The 21,437-nt window shown below is 47.3% G+C and overlaps 1 protein-coding gene across 1 annotated transcript in view; it reads right to left on the bottom strand.

The window, feature by feature from the left end:
• Positions 1-21,437, bottom strand: part of LOC142573016 (galactosylceramide sulfotransferase-like) — a 141,014-nt gene that overhangs the window by 81,046 nt on the left and 38,531 nt on the right. The window lies entirely within an intron of this gene.

Raw genomic sequence — 21,437 nt, 5'->3', positions numbered from 1 at the left:
GCTGCTGTCTGAAGTAACTGGGAGCGCGAAAGGGCATCGGCATCAGCGTGTTTGCGTCCAGAGCGATAGACCACACGGATATCATATTCCTGGATTCGGAGGGCCCACCAAGCGAGGCGACCTGACGGGTCTTTTAGGTTGGACAACCAGCAAAGACCGTGATGATCCGTCACTACGTCAAAGCGTCGACCGTAGAGATATGGACGAAATTTTTGAAGAGCCCATACGATAGCCAGGCACTCTTTTTCTATTACTGAGTAATTGGCCTCAGGTTTCGTGGGGGCACGACTGGCATAGGCGACTACGTATCCGACATTAGGGCGCTTGCGTTGTGCGAGCACGGCACCAAGGCCGACACTACTGGCGTCAGTGTGATGTTCTGTAGGTGCGCTTGGATCAAAATGGTTCAAGATTGGCGGAGACGTGAGTAGGTGACGAAGAGTCGTAAAAGCATCATCAGAGACTTCCGACCAAGCAGAAAGTTCACTGTCGCCTTGGCGAAGTTGGTTTAGTGGTGCGATCACAGTAGCAAAATTGCGAACGAAAGGTCGAAAATAAGGTCAGAGGCCAATGAAGCTGCGTAGCGTTTTCAAGTTAGTGGGCTTCGGAAATTCGGATACGGCGAGAAGTTTAGCAGGATCAGGAAGAATGCCTTCTTTGGAGACAACGTGGCCTAATATGGTCAGTTTTCGAGCTGCAAATCGGCACTTTCTTAACTTTAGCTGGAGACTAGCATTCCGGAGACAGGTCAAAACTTGATGTAAACATCGAAGATGGGTCGGAAAATCAGGAGAAAAGACGACAACGTCGTCGAGGTAGCAGAGGCAAGTATGCCACTTCAGGCCGCGTAGGATGCCGTCCATCATGCGTTCGAAGGTGGCGGGCACATTGCACAGACCGAATGACATTACAGTGAATTCATACAAGCCGTCTGGTGTTACAAACGCGGGTTTCGAACAGTCAGCGTCAGCCATGGAAACCTGCCAGTAGCCAGAGCGGAGATCTAAGGAGGAAAAAAACTCCGCTCCTTGCAAACAGTGAAGTGCGTCGCCAATACGTGGCAACGGGTATACATCCTTTCGGGTAATCTTGCTAAGCCATTTATAATCGGCGCAAAATCGTATGGTGCCGTCTTTCTTTTTACCTAGGACGACTGGTGATACCCAAGCACTACTAGAAGGCTGGATGACACCGCAATTGAGCATATCGCTCGCCTTGACATTGATAACGCGTCTTTCGGTCGCCGATACTCGGTAGGGACGCTGTCGCATTGGTGCATGGCTCCTACTGTCGATAGTGTGCGAAACAGTAGTTGTGCGGCCGAGTGATGTTGCTTGGCAGTCAAAAGACGAAGAGAAGCCCTGGAGCAAGCGAAGAAGTTCGTCGCGCTGCGTCGTCGTAAGGTCACTGGCAATAGCTGGCGTAAAAGAACGCGGCAGTGGCTGAGGAGGCGATGCCTCGAGAGCAGCAAGATAAGTGGAGTCGTCCATCGTGTCAAATATTGAAGATGAGGTCAGTGGCTCTGCTCTGCCAAGGCTTTCACGGCGGCGTAAAGTAATTGGTTCAGCTGATGGGTTTGAGACGCACATGAGAGAGGCGCCAACTTTGAACTCGAGGACGGCGAACCGCAGTGGTAGTGAACGGTGGCAAACTAAGATTTCGTACGGAGCGAAGAGTCCTGTGCCATCATCTATAGATTCCCAAGAGATACTGACAAAAGTGGAAGACCAGGCAGGTATAACGGTGTCTTATGAAATAGCGATTTAGCGACAATGGTCCTTATGGTCAGTGATAATATCGGTTGAAAACTGAAACAGCTCGATTTCAGCGCGGGCGCAGTGAATGATCGCATGATGTGTGGAGAGAAAGTCGCAACCTAATATGACGTCGTGTGAACATGATGGCAACACGATGAATTCTATGATATAGAGGACCTCCTGAATTGCGACACGAGCAGTGCAGGAGCCGGATGGCTCGACATGCTGCGCGTTGGCAGCTCGAAGAGACAGTCCAGAAAGTGGCGTCGCCACTTTTCCTATCTTGCGGCAAATATGGGCATCTATCGCTGAAAGTGCAGCGCCGGTGTCGACAAGTGCTAGCGTCAATGTTCCTTCTGTTGCGATTCAATAACGTTCTTCGGGGAAGTGTGAGGCCTTATACATTTAACTGGTACCGCAGTTCTCGCCTCCTGAACTACGATATTTAGTTTTCCTGGCACAAAGGGCTCCGCCGCCGGTGCATGGGGGAAAGGGAGCGGCGGCGACGAGAAGGTGAACGACGAGCGGCGAGATTTGCGGTGTCGACGGCAGAAGGAGATTTAAAGGCATCCGAATAGTTGCGGCGTTGTTGGAAACGTGGCGCATACGGACGCACATTGTTCGGGACGTTCTTTATAAGCAGGCGACACTGACGTGCCACGTGTCCAGCTTCGCCACAATAAAAACAAATCGGACGGTTGTCTTCCATGCGCCAATGGTATTGAGGTCGCGCATAGTGCACAAGTGGACGGACTGGAGGGGATACGGGTGGGCGCGAAGGTGGGCGAAGGGGGCCGTAAGTCTGTGGCGCAGGCCTCATCGCGACTTCGGCGTACGTCAGGGGAGCGGCCGTCGGAGCCTGCTGAAGAGACGGCGAAATGTGGTTGGCCACCTGCTCCTTGATGACAGATTGGAGAGCGGGCGCCAATGGAGTACTCGGCTGGCCGTGTGCAAGTGGAATCAAGGAAAGCTGATGAGCCACCTCTTCACGGACGAACTCCTGGATCTGTAACAGCAGCGAAGTGTTATCCGGGGCAGCAGCCAAGCTCGACATTGAAGTGGCCTGAGGTGTAGATTGGCGGGTGGCTACGCGTTGTTTGCGCAGTTCGTCGAAGCTTTGACACAGACTGACGAGTTCAGAGACTGTCGAGGGATTTTTCGCCAACAGCATCTGGAAGGCGTCGTCTTCAATGTCTTTTAAGATATGGCGGATCATCTCGGCATCAGCCATTGCGACGTCAACGCGGTTGCGGAGGTCGACAACATCTTCTATATAGCTGGTAAATGTCTCCCCACACTGTTGCGCACGGCCACGCAAACATTGCTCGGCGAGAAGCTTGCGAACCGCGGGCGCCCAAGTACCTCTGTCACGTTAGTCTTGAAGGCCGTCCACGTCGTCAGATCACGTTCCGGGTTGCGCTGCCACACGCTGGCGACAACGCTCAAATAAAACGACAAGTAATTAAGTTTTTTGGTGTCGTCCCAGTGGTTGTGGATGCTCACCCGGTAGTAGTCAGCGAGACAGTCTTCTACGTCATGGTCTTCCGTACCACTGAAGATGGGTGAGTCGCGTTGCCGCAACGGGCCGGGGCAGACCGCGGTAGTCACAGGGGCAGCGGGTTGTGGTTGTGGTGGTCCTTCTTCTGGCATTATGAAGACGGGCTGGAGTGTCCGATTACGAAGTTCCCGAACTCTGGTTGTACCCAGCAGCTCCCCCAATTATAAAGGGGGGGTTTATTCGGCTCGTAAAGCAGCAGCGACAAACTCAGCACCAGCAGGTAGGGCGAAGCCAGCGAATGAACTCGGTACGTGCCACACGAAGGCAACGGGGCTTTTCAGCCTGCCGATCTTCATCGTCACAATAATATATATATATATATATATATATATATAATGTATATATTAGTGCAGGCATTGGGTAGTGGGAACGGTGCTGGTGGAAAATAAGACGGGGATGAGGAGCGTTTGCTTGTCCGTTTCGCTAGAACCGTCTTGCTTCCGCCTACCGCTGCCAACCAAGAACTAGTGCTGGTAGGCGGACACCCCCTTTGTATTTGGTGGAAGTTCTGGGTTTTTCTTCGACATCCTAGAACTTCGCAGTCGGCGCTACCACCAGCTATGGAAATGGATGATCCGGGACCGCCCCAGGTTGCTGCTCTCGTGCCCCACCCATCGTATGCTCTGGCATCATCCGCCAGCGCGATCCTTCTATATTTAGCGGCAGAGGCGGCCATGACGTGAAAGACTGGCTCGCCGAATATGACCGTGTAAGCGACTATTATAAGTGTGACGACGGCGCCAAGATCACTATGTGATGTTTTACGTTACTGACGTGGCAAACCTATGGTTGCGTAATCATGAATACCACCTCACCACCTCCATGGCCGGCTTTCACGACAACTTTGGCAGGTGTCTTCGGGCGTCCTGACGTTCACCGGCTTCGTGCTGCGCAGCGCTTGCATGGTCGACCTCAGCGCCAAGACAATAATTTCGCCAGTTATACTGACGACGTGATCTAGCTCTGCAAGTATGTCAACTCATCTATGGACGAAGGTGACAAGACCAAGCACGTCATGAAATGCATTGATGACCACGGCTTCCAGATGCTCGTCGCGAAGAATTCCTTGACGATTGCTGAAGTCATACAGCTCTGTCAGCAATACGGCGAGCTGCGCAAGCAGCGTGCTTCAGCCGTACACTGCTGATCCATCTCCCTTAGGTTTTGGCCGAGATGCTGCCAACATCTCTGTTTTAATGCCGGAGATAAAGCAGCTCATCCGCCAGAAAGTCGCACGCCAACTCTCCCTGGTTACTAGCACACCCTAGCCGTCGACCACCTTGGCTCCTTTGCTTCGTCACGTCATTCAGACGCCAGCTGCCATGGCGCTGCCACCTGCCGCTCCTCCGGACCCTGCTGCTGAACCGCCAACTTACGCTGACGCTCTCGCCCGGCATTACGGTCCTCCGGGTCCTGACGCCTACCGGGCCATCGGCACCTTCCACGTGCCGCCGCCACCTTCACGTCCGATTCTCGTACCTTACCCCGCAGCTGGAGTTCCCTCTCCTCAACCCGTGGCGAACACCTGATAACCGGCCAATATGCCATCCCTGCCATTTTCCGGGCCACGTAGCACGATTCTGCCGCCGTCGCAGCTCCCGTTTACCCGTCAGTGGGGGTGCCTCAAGCTGCAAGCCTGCTTGACTTATGTGTAATGACCCATCGAATCTTCATCTGCACTCGTCCCACAGCCGGCAGCCCCTCCATTTTCGCCGGCCGCCTTCCTCCCGTCACCGATCCATTTCTCCAATGGTTCGCCGACCCAGCCCTACAACTCGACAGGGAAACTAACAGTCGCAGTTCCAGAGGCGAGAGCTACATTTAAGTCGAACATTTCAAGACTTCATTCTTCCCCAGCAAATTAAATCGAACATTCCGTAGACGGCGTCACCGTACACGCACTTGTTGACACCGGAGCCGCCGTTGCTATCATTAGTGAGAAGCTTTGCCGTAATTTGAACAAAGTGGCCACTCCCCTTACCTCTCTTTCGCTGCGTACCACAACCTTTCCTCGTACTCAACCTACAGCGTCGTGCATAGCCCGGGTCGTCATTCAAAGCGCTATGTATGTCGTCGAATTTGTCGTCTTATATGGTTCCTCGCTCGATGTTATCTTTGGATGGAATTTTCTCTCAGTCAATCAAGCTCTTGTCAACAGCGCAAATGCCGAACTTACGTTATCAGTACCGTGCTTTCACCCTGACGACCATTATTCTCGTAATGTTGTTGCCGCCTCTGACATCGATATCGCACCTTTTTCCGCCGCTCTGGTCCCTGTGTCATAAAACTCTGTTGCGAACTCATCTGTTCTGTTTACGCCATCGGCCACTTGCGCGCGCCGCCGGAACTTTCTGCTTCCGTTTGTGGTCGTTACTTTTTGGGACGCCTCTGCTGCCATTAACGTGTGCAATCCGTCGGCCTCCCTATCATCCCTACTCCGCGACGAGTGCCTTGGTGCCTCTGAAGCTTTCGATTGCGTTCGACCAGCAGCCATGTTTGGTGATACGGCATCACTTCAGATTTGTGCCGCGCCTCCTCTCACGGTGTTAGATGCCCCTGTGGACGTCTTCACTCGTTGCGTCAATGCAGAACTCATGCCTGCGCAGCACACAGAAATTATAAAGCTCCTCCACCGTTCTCGTGCCTCATTTGACATTGAACAACACTCTGTTTGGCAGCGGTGCGCAAGCAGCGTACAGGTTCGCTCACCCATCCGTTCTTACGCAGATTCTGCACGTTTCGCCAAGAAGCAAGGAGCCGAGGGACGACTGACTGCCCCGTCTACGTCAAGGAACAGCGTAGATTTCATCTCGTTCTGCACACTGTCAAGATCGCTGATTCAACGGCCCGGCTTCCCCAGCTACCTGGCGCATCGCCGCACGGCCAACCAATCAGCGTGGGAGACTCGTACCGGCTGCCTTTATAACATTCTGCACGTTTCGCCAGGAAGCAAGGAGCCGAGGGACGACTGACTGCCCCGTCTACGTCAAGGAACAGCGTAGATTTCATCTCGTTCTGCACACTGTCAAGATCGCTGATTCAACGGCCCGGCTTCCCCAGCTACCTGGCGCATCGCCGCACGGCCAACCAATCAGCGTGGGAGACTCGTACCGGCTGCCTTTATAACATTCTGCACGTTTCGCCAGGAAGCAAGGAGCCGAGGGACGACTGACTGCCCCGTCTACGTCAAGGAACAGCGTAGATTTCATCTCGTTCTGCACACTGTCAAGATCGCTGATTCAACGGCCCGGCTTCCCCAGCTACCTGGCGCATCGCCGCACGGCCAACCAATCAGCGTGGGAGACTCGTACCGGCTGCCTTTATAACGGACGGCATTGCGGGCGGCAGCTCAGTTTGGCAGCGGTGCGCAAGCAGCGTACAGGTTCGCTCACCCATCCGTTCTTACGCAGGTGAGACTTGGGCGTTGTTGAATAGTTTTTCTACTGCTGCGCACTGCTGCCAAACTTTGACTGTATGTTTGCATGTAATCTCTAAGAATGGCTGGCAATGCTAAGGAAATTACGAAGGCTCTTGAAGACTTTAAACGGGAAATGAGATTAGAGATGCGTAGTGTGAAGGACAGTGTTAAATTTTGTAGTGACACGTGTGACGAAACAAAGGCAATCGGCGCTGACGTGAAGGCACTTCAACATGAAATTGGTGAGCTGATAAAGTTCAATGAAACCCTGCAAAATGAAAACAAGCGCCTAACGCGGAGAGCTGAGGAGCTGGAGCAGTATACCAGGTTAAATAACTTGGAAATAAAAGGCATCAAGTCAAACGGGAACCCTGTTGACATAGTCAAGAAAATCGGCGACGTTCTTAGAGAACCAGTTGATAGCCATGACATTGCCACGTGTCACCGGATCCCAACGCGCAAGCCAGGCGAGACCAATATCTTGGTTCGCTTTGTTCGGAGAGATAAGCGTCATGCGTTTCTTGCTAAAGCCAGGAAGCAAAAGGTTACAAATGACCAGCTCGGCTTATCTGGGACCGGCAGCGTTTATGTAAACGAGCATCTTACGCAGACTAACAAACAGCTGCTTGGTGCTGCTATTGCCCGCAAGAAAGAAGTGGCATGGAAGTTTGTCTGGACGAGCGGGGGCAAGGTTTTCGCGCGGAAGGATGAACACATGGACGCTGTTAGGATTCAGGATCTGGCTGATCTGGCGAAGATGACAAGATAATAACATTGTTTTTGCAACATGCTCATCATTCCTGACTTATCACGATGCTTCTTCCACCTACCTGTACTAGATACAATACTGATCATTTTAATTCTAGCTTTAAAAGTATGAGCAAAAAATATTTTTCGGCTTTTCATTTAAATATCCGTAGCATGAAAAACAAGCGCGATGATCTTGAGTTATTTTTAGGATCGCTGTCAGTGAAGTTTGATGTTATGGTTTTTTCTGAAACATGGTTCGGCACTGATGGTGACGAGTGTTGTTTCGATGACTATACTTACAATGGTTTATCAAGGCCCCATGGAAGAGGTGGTGGCCTTGCTGTATATGTTAAAAAATGTCATTCGCACTCTGTGGTTAGCGATGTTACAGTCATAAATCCCAACGTTGAGTGCTTAACTATATCATTACAGAATATAATAGTGGTTGCTATGTATAGACCCCCTCAGGGTAACAAATCAAAATTTTTTGAGTTCTTGGAAAGCCTTTTCACTTTTCTTGACTCTACTAAACTACCTTTCATTTTAATGGGTGATTTAAACATTGACCTATTATCAGATGATTCCCATTCAAGGGAATTGCAGAGCCTCATTTCTTCTTACGCATGTATGAACTATATCACTTCGCCTACTAGAATAACTTGCAACACGGCTACTTTATTAGATATCTGTATTTCAAATGTTCAGCCTCCACGCACTGAATCTGGTCTATTATCTCTAGATATTAGTGACCATTTGCCCATATTTTGTTTCATACCTCTCAGATTAAACCGACTAACAAATGCTGTTACGCATACGACCAGAGATATTAATGATTTTGCTCTGAACGAGTTTCGTAAGCTAATCGAAGGTACTAACTGGGGATCTATATACGAGATATCTGAAGTTAATACAGCATATTCTGAGTTTATTGATATTTTCTTAACCCGATATAACGCAGCTTTTCCACAAATAGAGAGAAAAATTAATGTTAAGAAGTTTAAGAAGCCTTGGATGAACAAATCACTTTACGCAAGGATAAGAAAGAAAAATAAAATGTATCATGAGTTCCTCCATAGCAGAGATCTAGCTCTGCTTTGTCAATTTAAACAATTTAGAAATAAACTTAACAAAGACTTAAAACATGCTAAATCTAATTATTACATAAGCCATTTTTCTCGTATTCAAAACGATAGTCGTAAGGTTTGGCAAGAGGTTAATAACTTGAAGAATAACACAAAATGCACACAACTTAGTGAAATAATTACAACTAATGGTAAATTGACGGGCCGTGAGCTATCAAACGCCCTGAATGACTACTTTATTAATGTTGGTTCACCAAATCTTTCTACGCGTACTCCGGTTGATAGTTTTATGGGCCTCACCACTCCATTACTGAACTCTATAGCACTCGCACCAGCAACCCCTCAAGAAGTAGCTACATTAATATTTTCTTTAAAGAATGATGTATCCGCTGGATATGACGATATAAAAGTAATTCCCCTGAAGTATGTATGCAACGTTATATGCGATGTCTTGTCACACATTATAAACCTTATGTTGTCAACGGGTGTTTTTCCGGACAAATTAAAATTGGCCCGAGTGGTTCCAATATATAAAGGTGGCGACATAAATAAACTGTCTAATTACCGACCTATTTCGGTATTACCTGTTCTATCAAAAATTTTTGAATGCGTTATTAATTCAAGGATGGCAAATTTTCTCCATAAATACAATGTCATTGCTGATTCACAGTATGGGTTTATAAAAAATAGATCCACGGAACAAGCGCTATTAGTTGTTAAAGACAAAATAATAGATAACATTGAAGGTAAAAAATATACCCTTGGCCTATTTTTAGATTTTCGCAAGGCCTTTGATTGCGTACATCATGACACTCTCCTTAAGAAGCTTTGTGACTACGGGGTTCGCGGTATTGCGCTGAACCTGTTGAAAAGCTACCTGAGTAATAGGTCCCAATACGTACGAGCAAATAACATCTCCTCCGATACACAGACAATACTGCATGGTGTCCCGCAGGGATCAATATTAGGGCCTTTATTATTCATTACATATATTAATGACCTAGCCGATATATATAATTCTCCAGATCTGGTAATGTACGCTGACGACACAAATCTTTTCTTTTCCTCCCGCTCATTACTCACCCTCCAAAGCATCGTTAACACTTATTTACTGAAGCTTCGTGATTGGTTACACGTAAATAAGCTTAGTTTAAATATACATAAAACAAAATATATTCTTTTCAAGCCGATCAACACCGTGGAACGTTATTCTATACAGATTTATTATGATAATACACAAATCAGTCAGGTTTCTTCTCAAAAATTCCTCGGTGTGTGGTTTAATGAAAATCTCTCTTGGTCTGTTCATATTTCAAAACTTGCTTCTGAACTAAGCAAAATTGTTGGTCTGCTCTTTAGGATTTCTAAACTCTTACCTGTTTGGTTAAAGGTGTCCATGTATAACGCACTGTTTTTCTCAAAACTGTCCTACTGTAATCTTGTATGGGGTACGACTACGTCTTCAAATTACCATAAACTACTACTGCTGCAAAAAAGAGCCTTGCGTGCTATTGAGGGCTATTGCGGCGCTCCACATAAATTACGTACACAACCCTTGTTTGTTGAACATAGCATATTAAAAGCTGAACAAGTGTATTATCTACGGCTGTTGCAATACATTCATAGAAACAGTTTGTACTCTATTGCTGACAGTACTATAAAATACAACCTTCGTGAGGTAAAACTACGTGTACCGCGTACACGCACGAATTATGGTAAACAAAAGTTAAGTTTTCAAGTACCCAACGCCCTCAACAAATTTCCCTTTAGAGATGATTTCTTTTTATCTAAAAATGTGTTCAAGAAAAACATGAAACGACGTTTGATTGAAGGCGAAATTCCAATGTAAGAAAATGTATCTACCGTTTCTTCATAAATACGTTTCTTTCTATATTTCTTGCAGACAAGCAACAATAGTTTGCTGCATTTGCATGTTTTCGCGTCTTAATTCAGCAGCCATGTACGCATTGCATTTGTACGTGTATAACTATGTATGCTTGTATGTTACTTGCACATGTTTTCTTTTTTTTTTGCCGAATTAAGTTTCACTGCGCACATTGTAGCTTTGTTTTGACATATTTGTCGCGCCTTCTATGTACATTATTCTTTTTTTTGCATTTATATTGGTATTGCCAACTGTATGGGTGCCGGGGCCTCGTCAGGCCTTACCGCCTTTTGTCCCGGTCCCCTCTTTTCTTTGAAAAGAATAATAAACGTCACTTCACTTCACTTCACTCATTCGGCCCAGCTTCTGCAGTCGTTTACCGTATCGACACCGGCCAACAAACGCCATCGCGCCAGTGTCCTTTTCGTGTGTCGCCCGCTGAACGCCGGATCATCGACCAGCAGTTTGACCACATTCTGGAGCGTGGCATCATCCAGTCTTCTAACAGTCCCTGGGCATCCCCGGTTGCCCTCTATTAAAAAAAAGATGGCTCCATATGGTTCTGCGTGGACTATCGCGGTGTTAACCGAATAACACGGAAAGATGTATACCGCCCATTAACGATCCCTTGGACAGTATGCAGGGAGCGGAATTCGTTTCCTCGCTGGATCTGCGCTCCGGGTATTGCCAAGTGCCAATGGCAGAGGTGGATCACGCAAAGGCAGGTTTGTAACACTTGGTGGGCTATATGAATTTACTGCCATGCCGTTCTGCCTTTGCAACATGCCGGCAACAATCGAACGAATGATAGACGCCATTTTTCCAGGGCTGAGATGGAAAACGCGCCTCTCTTTTTAGATGATATTGCGTTTTTTTCCACCGACATTGCGTCGCACCTCAGCCGCCTCGAGCAAGTGCTTGCATGCCTCTCCACTGCAGGACTGCAAGTAAGTTTGAAGAAATGGCGCTTGCCTGTCTTCCTTTCTTCTGTCCCTTGTCAAGAAATGTATTTTGCGCCACAAAGTATACCTAGGAAAAATGCCGCTTCGGCGCTCGCACACATACTATTATCGCGATGTAGTTTCAAAAGGCGGTATCCTCCCGGACCCCACGGAACTTAGCGCCGTATCCGAGTTCCCTAAACCAACCACCCTGAAGGAGCTTCGCAGCTTCACCGGACTATGCTCATATTTCCGAAGCTTCGTCCGTAACTTGACCTCTTTCATCGCCCCCTTGACACAGCTCCTCATGCGCGGTTCTGACCTATCGACCTGGTTCTCGGCATGCGATGACGCATTCCAAGAACTGCGACGCGTTCTCACCTCGTCTCCAGAACCAAAGCCACGGCGAAATACTCGGTTACTGAGAAGGAACGTGTCGCCATCATTTGGGCTATCGGAAAATTTCGTCCTTATGTGTATGGACATCCATTTGACATCGTAACCGCCCATCATGCCTTATCCTGGTTATCTTCACTAAAACGTCCAACTGGTCGCCTCGCCTGTTGGGCATTGCGCCTACAAGAGTATGTCAACCGCGTTGTTTATCGCTCAGGCCGAAATCATTCAGGCGCAGACGCTCTATCCCGGTCACACTTGCCTCCTCGTCCTGTCCACTCGTCTATTTCCATCTGCGGTGCCTTCGCCTTTAACATTTGAGACATGTCATCAGAGCAGCTCAAGGACCCATAGCTCTTTTCGCTTATATACTTCCTGTCTAGCCAGTCACCAGCGCCGAGGTCTCGCACGCTCCTTCGCCAAGCCGCGCACTTCATCATTCGGTATAACCTGCTGTACCACCGCAACTACAATTCGAGCGGCCGCAAGTGGTTGCTCGTTACACCCCGACACCTCCGCTCCGACATCTGCGCCACGTTGCACGACGACCCACAATGCGTCCACGCTGGTGCGTTAAAGACATACTCTCGCCTCCAGCTTCGATACCACTGGCGCGGTATGCACCGTTTCGTTCGCCAGTAGGTGCAGTCATGCCACATATGCCAACGACTCAAAACGCCCCCTCAACATGGCGCCGGCCGCTTTCAACCTTTACCATGTCCCGCGAGAGCGTACGACCGCGTCGGCATTGACCTATACGGTCTGCTTGCCAACATTGCAAGCAGAAACCGCTGGGTTATTCTTGCTTTCGACCATCTCACGGGGTACGCTGAAATTTCAGCCGTAGCATGTGTCACAGCAAAAGACGTCGCTAGTTTTGTCCTTGAAAACATGATTTTAAGCCATGGTGCACCTCGAGAATAACAGAGCGGCCACGGTCGCGTTTTTGTCTCCGACGTCATTTCAGCATTGCTAAAGGAGTGTAGAATCATTCACATTACTACCACGGCATATCATCCTCGATCTGATGGGATGACCGAGCTTTTTCACCGCACCTTTGGCGACATGTTGGCCACGTATATTTCGTGTGACCACTCGAAATGCGATCGCATTCTGCCCCCCTTTCGTCACCTACGCTTACAATACTGCCATGCAAACGACCACTGGGTTCTACCCTTTTTTTGTCCTTTACAGACACGAACCTTCATGCACTATGGACCCGATTCTACCTTACCAGCCAGATTCTTCACAGTCGACGGCTATTTCTAGAACAACTGCACACGGCGAAGAATGTCGCCCGCTCGCTCGTCCGTTCACATCCGACGACCAGTGGCGCCAAAAGCATCGCCACGATTCATGCACTACAGCTACGTGCTTTGCCCCTGGCTCGCTGGTCTGGTTGTGGGTGCCTTCTACTGCTCCAGGACTTTCCTCCCGGCTGCTCTCCAAGTACCACAGTCCTTATCGGGTGCTGAAACATACATCCGTGCTAGACTACCTCATCGAGCCAATGGAAGTGCCTTCCGACTAGCGTCGTCGGGGCCAGGAAATTGTCCACGTCTCCTGGTTCAAGCGGTTTCATGACCACCTGTGTTCTCCTGTCGTTATGTCGCCAGGAGGCTACTCTTTCGGTGAGGAGTGATTGTACTTAAGGCATTGAGCAGTGGGAATGGTGCTGGCGAAGAGTTTGCTTGCCCGTTTCACTAGCGGAGACTTCCTTCCGCCTAGTGCTGCTAGGCGAACACCCCATTTGTAATATATATATATGTATGTATATATATATATATATATATATATATATATATTGTGAGACGAGGTCTTCACTTTTCGCAATCGAGAACACAAGTCAGCACTAATAACGGAAAGCGATGCACCTGTGTCAACCAAGGCTTCGATTCGGACACCTTCAACACACACCAAAAGTACATTTGACGGGCGCTCCGGAGGAGTTTCACGTTGTCCAAAAGATGCAGCTTTCCCTCCTGAAGCTGCACCATTTAGTTTTCCGGGCGGTGATCGGAGGACGAAGTAGCCGGTCGTAGAGGGGAAGAAGAGCGCCGCATCGGTGATGGAGAGCGACGACGCGGGAAACGCAATGAACCGGCAGTGTTGAAGTCCTGTGGTGATGGGGAACGTCGTGGATAATAATCGTAGTCAGAACGCCGACGTCGCGGTATAGGGCTAGAAAACTGATCCCTTTCAAATCCGTCATAGCCACGTCTTTCATTTTGCTGACGGCGTCGGCAAAACCTGGAAATGTGGCCACGGATGCCGCAGTAGTAACAAACCGGTCGAGGTGGGCTCTATGCGTTATAAGACGGAACAGGCGATGGCCTTGCAGTGATAGGATTCAGGGACATGTGCGGTGCAGGTGCCTGTTGTGGTGGCTGCTGGGAGGGTGGCGCTATAGAGGCAACCTGAGCGTACGTTGGCGTATGGATAGGGCGCGGGCTCGTGATTTGCGGGCAGGTCACGGCAGCTATCTCTTCCCTCACGATATGGCGTAGGCCGCCACCAGGGGGCATCTGATGGACCTCAGGAGGGTTTGACGAAGCTTGGGCGTGCAGTTCATCACGGATGATGGAGCGAATCAAAGCACGTAGCTCGCTGTCGTTGGACGCCTTGAAATCAGACGTGTCAGGGTGTAAGCGGAGCATATGAAGGTCATCGAGACGCTGACACGTACTGATGATGTCGGCGACGGTAGTGGGATTCAGCACTACAAGAGCATTGAATGCCGCAGTCCCAATACCCTTGAGCAGGTGGCGTACACGGTCACTCTCTGCCATCGAGGTGTTCACGCGGCGGCAGAGGGCGAGGACGTCCTCTATGTACGAAGTGTAGGACTCGCCTGAGTGCTGTATACGCTCAGCAAGCTTCTTCTTAGCGATATCGGAGCGGACAGACGAGTTCGCGAAAATCTGGCGTAGATGGTGTTTAAAGATGCTCCAGTTGACCAAATCGAGCTCATGATTGGAAAACCAAGTTTTCGCAACTCCGGTTAGGTAGAAGGCGACGTGAGCAAGTTTTGCTGATTCGTTCCAGTGGTTAAAGTCACTCACGCGCTCGTATAGCTCCAACCAGTCTTCAACGTCGTCGCCTGGAAGCCCAGCAAATAGCGGTGGATCCTTCTGAGGGGTGGTGACTGTCCAAAAAGGGGTTCCCGCAGGAGTAGGCAAGGTGGATGTCGTGGTACTGGTCTGCTGGTCTTGCGACATGGTTGAGTGCAGTTGGTAGAGGCGGCGACCCGAGCGGAGCTCCAGGGATGTAGCGTAGGTGAAGCTGGAGAGAGACCGGGAGCGAGAGGGCGAAGGAACCGGACAGCACACTCCACCACTTGTGAGACGAGGTTTAGGCAGCCAGTCTCTTCTTTATTCTCCCGAGTGAGAGCCCCACCACCAGGGTCCAAAACGGTGATGATGAGTATGTACAGGTGAGAATATGAAGCGTATGAATAATGCTCACAATATATATATATATATATATATATATATATATATATATATATATATATATATATATATATATGGTGCTAATCAGTACCGTATAAGTAATCTAGGGGCACAATGTTATGTAAAAAGAAGAAACCAGGAAATTGGGGATTTGGTGACTCCAAACGCCGAAGCGAACTCAAAAGGTAAGTTTACAGTTGCACCTGCGCTGCGGTTCTGATTAAGTGGGGAGGTTTTACCTCCTTGGGTACCACCTTGACAGCATTTGAAATACTATGATAGGTAGTGGCTGTTTTGGAGGCGTGCGGCGTGGTAGATTACTGCTCTGTGCCGCGATGCCTGACGTACGCAACAGAGCCTGGTGTCAGCCTTATTCACACGTAGCCACACGACAAGATGCTGCGTGAAGAATTGGCTCTCGAAACTTAGAAGCGGCAAACAGCCATCCGCTACAACACGGGTTTGCAGGAAGCACAGACGCGAGGAACATTTCAGCTGCGGCGCCCGGACTGCGATGTTCTGTGAGTAGCGGAAAACGTGCATTGAGACGCTCGCCCGCGCCCGCTGCCCAGCTAATGTCATGACGCTTTGTTTTGTCTATGAACTTGTTGATGCAAGTTTCTGGCATGTTCGCTGGAATTGAAAGGGAGCGGTAAGAAGCACATTAAAGAAAGGCAATTCGCATGGCCACGTTTGTGTTATGAATTAACGTACTGGATTACGGAAAACAAGCAGCGAGATATCACACGCTGAGAAGACCGATAAACATGGAGTGCGACGCAACTTGCGAAATAATATTGAAACGTCGAAGAACTTGAAAAACAAGGATTGAATCGTCGCGACACGATATCACAGTCGCTGTAGGGGTCAAAGTCTCTATAAGGAAATTATTTTTAACACGCTCTGATAGCGTCCAGGCAACAATGGTTGCCTGTCTACTGAAAATACTCAAATTCTGTGCCCTAAAGCTTACGATACGGTGCGAGAACGCGCTCGCCGCGAAAGCAAAACATTGTGTGCTGGCATGCGTGAAGACACGCAGTCGGTCGCTGCGAACATGTGCGCTCACTGATTTGACGCTTCACGCCATTATGCTCCATTCGGTTGCAGAGGCGGCCGATTATAGAGACATAATTCACATAGTTTGCTCTACCTCTGAGGCAAGAAGCAAGTTCGGGGGATTCCATCGCAGTGACTGCGTGCTGTGGCGTTCACTTACATATTAGGTAAAGAGACAGCGTCTGTAAACGATTCTGTGCTTCCCGTTTCCCAAGGATACTAACTGACAGCAAAAAAAAAAAAAACTTACCGCGTTTTGACAGCGCGCACAGAAATCACCAGTTGGTGTTTTTATTGAGCGCCGTAAGCGAAACCTAGGAGAAGCGCACTGCGTTATCCCTCTTACTACGCAAGGGAGGCGTTCCGACAGATGGCGACTCCGTAAGCCCTCGACCAGAATATGCAGTACCTTCGCCTCGCTAGAGAAAGCGCTGCACCGGCGGCCCGCGTGTGAGTGATTGACCATTACGACATTGGAAGTGTTGACAACTGTTGTGTCGCCGGTTTCTCCGCAAGCAATGCAGTCTTTAATGAAGAAAATATGATAACACGGTAGTGCACGTTAAGGCCACATTCCTCCCTAGTATTCTTAGCAAGAATATGTCTGCATTGGGCGATACAGTCTTAAAAATGCTTGCACCCTTTGTGGCTTATCTTGTCACACAACAATAATCGTCATACGCCTTGTTTGTCTTTCATTTCTTAAAAACCGTGAGCTCGCTACTTTCGTGTCAATAATGCTATATCATGCTGATTACGCACATGGCGTTCGTGACCTGAAAGTTAAGGAGCGCTTCCTTAACGAAAGGAAAAGCACACAAGCTTAATGGCGAGTATGCTTATGGGACAAGTCCCAAGGGCTGCAAACGTTTTTAAGAGTGTACGGAAAATTTTACCAGCGAAACCATTAAACTCAACGCTTCCTATCAAAAAATATGGGAAAGGAGATACCGATTTTCTCGGCAACCACACCACCAAATTTGATGAGCTTCGTTACATGTAAAGTAAAAAGCTGAAATCTAGTGACTGCTCCTAGCATATTTTTTGTTTAGGCTATTGATCCATTAAACAAGTTATTGAATATCTCAAAACTTTGGAAAAGAAAACTACCTTGTATATAACTCTGTAACTATATAGGGAAAAGTGATATTACAAATCTGTAAACTACATCTAATAGCACATATGAAGCGGGCAAGTTTGCTGTAATATGTATGCCTCTTAAATATCCCAGTAGTACGTGGGTCTGTCTTTTGTTAAACTAATGTGAACAACGTTACGAATTCCTGTAACATATGAATCAATATTCATCAAAAGTGAAAAAATGCGTGAGTTGGTATGGAAACATGGCTAAATTCAGAGCGCGAAGCACTTCTTGTGCCTGAGCTTCGGTCTCAGTGGTTCGTCCTCTGAATTTAGACATAAGTTATTATATAAAGTTTCTTCGCTTCGCGTGCTCTAATGGGTGCAGTTTACAGAGCTGTGATATCTATTTCTGGATCCAAACCTAAGCATTTGGCGACTTCTTGCTTATATTTTTTGTCAGACACACCAATTTTGAAAATTTCTGTTAAAGAATTCAGGCAGTCAATCAAAATTGCGCGTTCAACTTTCACTAGCATTTAACTTTTTCTCTCAAATGCAACACAGACCGCTAAAACAGGTCAAATGGTTATCTCAGAAAAGCAGTTTACATTGTACGTATACTTCAATAGGCAGCGTCAGAGCTGGGCCCGAACGAAATTTTCCTCTTAAGAGGCAGTATGATAACCACCTGATTACGTCCTGATTATTCATTTAAGCTTTTCGCTGTGATCCCGGGTGCACCGCCGCCTTTGATCACGTGGTGACGCGTCCGTTGCTTGTGTTAAGTGGTTCCGTTGCCTCCGCGTTTGCAATGGGTGTGTATGACGCCGGTGCGGTTTAGCGAACCTGTGTTTCGGGAGATACGGTAGCCAGTGACTGGGTGGACGACACGAAGCTTTGGCCACAGCTTCAGAGAAAATGTAAAATCGCTTTGGAAGCTGGTAATGCTATGTTCCAAACAGCGTGAGTAGCGTATGTGGTGCGTGTTTTAATAGCGAGGCTAAATATGCATTCCACGCTATCCAAACTCGCCGCTCAAGAATTTAATCAGGATTAGTGTGTTTTGCTGTCCCTTATTTACTGAGCAAATATTCCGAAGCAGCGGCTAGTCGCATTGCATTCTCTGCATGTCAATGCATTCCACTGCTCAGCTTTGCCACGTGCGATTGCACTGCGGAATGGTCTTCCTGATAACATCGCTAACATTAACGACCCATTAACCTTCAGACAAAAAATCACTGCATATTTGGCTAGTAATTAGCTAAAAACAAGTATCTGTTTAGTTTTCTTAATTTTGACTTCATTGTTAGTTATTTGAGTAAGCATTTGTTCTAAGCTTGTTTACTTTACTGTATACTGAAAACTAACTACTGTTCGTTTACCTTCATTTCTTTTTCTCTTTGTTTATTTCGAGTTCTTTGTTTATTATTTTATTCTCGTTCTGTTCATATTTGTGAAACAAAATGTTTTTGCTCCACAATTGTTATCTGTACCGCTCCCCTCACGCAATACTCCTTCTGGAGCCTTTGAGGTATATGAAATAAAAAAAAAATTCTCAGTCAGTAAATTTCCTTGGTGCGGTCACTATCCGATTATTTCTGCCTAATCGTTCGCGGGTTGGCTCAGTTCCGATATATTTGTTCTTGGTGCCCGCAAAGCTTTACAGGTAGCAGTTTTGTACAGTGTAATACTCTGTAGCAAAAGTGTATTATCGCTGGTAACTCGCTTACTCTTATGGACCAAATGTGCTTCTGACGTACATTCACAATCAGAATAACCATTCATCTCGGTATACTGTTCTGCAGTGATAAGCATTTGGTCATTACGGAAAAGATCTTATAGGTCGCATGTTAACTGAGAAGCCTAAACACCTTTTGTCGCTACAAGATGTAAGAAAACCCAGAATTTTGCCCAGAACGTTTTTCGATGAGAGGATCATCTATTGCCCACCAGTTAAGGTGGTCTTGTGAGAATGCAATAAATCTTTGCCACGTTTTACATTCCGGAACAAGCACATGCCCTGATTTTGCGCTTTTACGCTGAAAAGTACGCTAAGAAAATATTGCCTAAAGTTAGTAATACCAGTTCCTGCACTTCCAAGCCTTTTACTTCCGTTCTGGCTTTTGAAATGCGGACAAGAGAGGAGGCTTGACTTAGAGGTGTAAACGGTTAGCCCTCGTCATGGGCTGCATGTCGGCAATGAAATTAATTTATGACGTCGTATTCGGTAACTTTCCATAACATACTTCTTGATGGGCGCCTCCTGTGGCATATGTTTTTCTTGTGTCTCTGTTCACCATGCACTACTCAATATGAACTTTGTGGCTGCTATTAGTGCGCTTTTTCCGGGCACGCATGCATCTGCATTTTGTTTCTTTCCGTAAGGCTGCTATTTTATTCACTACAGCATCCAACATGCTTCTTTAGAAGAGACATGACAGAATGTCCCACTGATTGTGCAGCACCTCCCAATAAGCTCATAGCATTGGACACCGCTCTCAGGCAGCAAAATGAAGGTCTGACCAGTTTTCACATCGTCAGAGGCAATAATCATACAGGCACACTCTGGTAGATATTTTGAAACGACCATCTTTGAAGCGACACTTTTTTGAGCGGTTGACACACACAACCATAAAGTTTATATAATTTTTCATGAAGTTATAAATAAAAAGAAAGGATCGTTGGTGATCACATACACACCGGTTTGGAGAGCTCCATATTATATTTGACCAACTGTGATTCGGTCACTTCCACATGACATCGACACGCGATCGTTTTTTTTGACAACGATATAGACGCATGATAATCACGCATGCGCCTGGTAGCGAACCAAAGGCATCACGCTCTCAACCTGAATTCAGCTCAGACGGTGCAGAGTCATGACAATGTATAAACGTGGTGCAGATTTGCACATATGGCGTTCTGAGTGCTTACTATGCGTTAGTTTTCTTGTACTTCACACTAAGGCAAGGTTCGAGCTGAAAATGAGCCGGTGCCTATACGACCTCAACATGGTAACGAGGATGACGATGTCACGGCTTCATATAATAAGCCCAACAGAAGGAAGGGCACAGAAAACCTAATTGATAGCTATTAGCTTCTATTGTAGTCATCACTTTCACATATTCTTTGTGCGTCAGCCTGAAGCAAACGTGTGCTTCCGCATGAGCGCTTTCGTTGCTCTTCAGTGCCCACATTGGTCGTCTTTAATTTAGCATTTTCGTTTTTATTACTCGTACTGGTGGGTGTTGCATGCTGAACTTAATTCAGGACACGCGTCCGTGATATTTTCTCTTTTAATTAGAGCAGATGCTCCTATTGCTGTTTACGCATCTCAGCATTGAACTTTACATTGTTTTCAAGAGTTTGTTTGGCAGCTTTCTGGGTGTTTCTTAGTATAAGTGTAATTAAGTGTAGGTTGATCGCGTCATCTCCTGCGCACCGCAACACGATCAATAAATTGCAAAAGGCCTTTCACTGTTGACCATTAATGAATCAATTGAGTTTCGTGTTCTTTCACCAAGGTTTGTTATGCCGTTTCTTTTTATTAAAAGACGCATGGTTGTGTATTTCGGTCGCACTAATGCCAACTAACAAGTTGTTCTTCTATATATTGAGAAGCGTGAAGAATAATCACATATGGTTAATAATGTATACCAAGAGCTTGTAAATACTGAGAAATTCTTTATTTCACTATGGGAATACAAAAAAGGCAGAACGGTCCCACTCCATTAACTGGGAAATACTTAAGAAACTAACTCTCATAATACGTTGGTAAGTTACGCAATGGTTTCGCGCACCCCCTTTCGGGGCCAGTATTACAATACAGCACATTTGAAGGTGTATTATTTGTGCATTGTTAAAATCGTCCTGGCGCATAGTAGAACCTTGCATTTAATTGTTCCGAGAATGTCGATGCCACATGGCGCAGTACCGATACGACTGGTAAATTCACAAATCACGTCTTTTACCGTTAAATTCATGCACGATTTCTAGATTGCTAGAACAACAGCAGGGCAAGCGTTTAAATTATAGCTTCGTTATTGTGTACCGCTA

Source organism: Dermacentor variabilis, chromosome 2, assembly GCF_050947875.1.
Source record: "Dermacentor variabilis isolate Ectoservices chromosome 2, ASM5094787v1, whole genome shotgun sequence".
NCBI lineage: Eukaryota > Metazoa > Arthropoda > Arachnida > Ixodida > Ixodidae > Dermacentor > Dermacentor variabilis.
The sequence above is the reverse complement of the archived record's forward strand: the minus strand, read 5'-3'. Positions and strand labels throughout refer to the sequence as shown.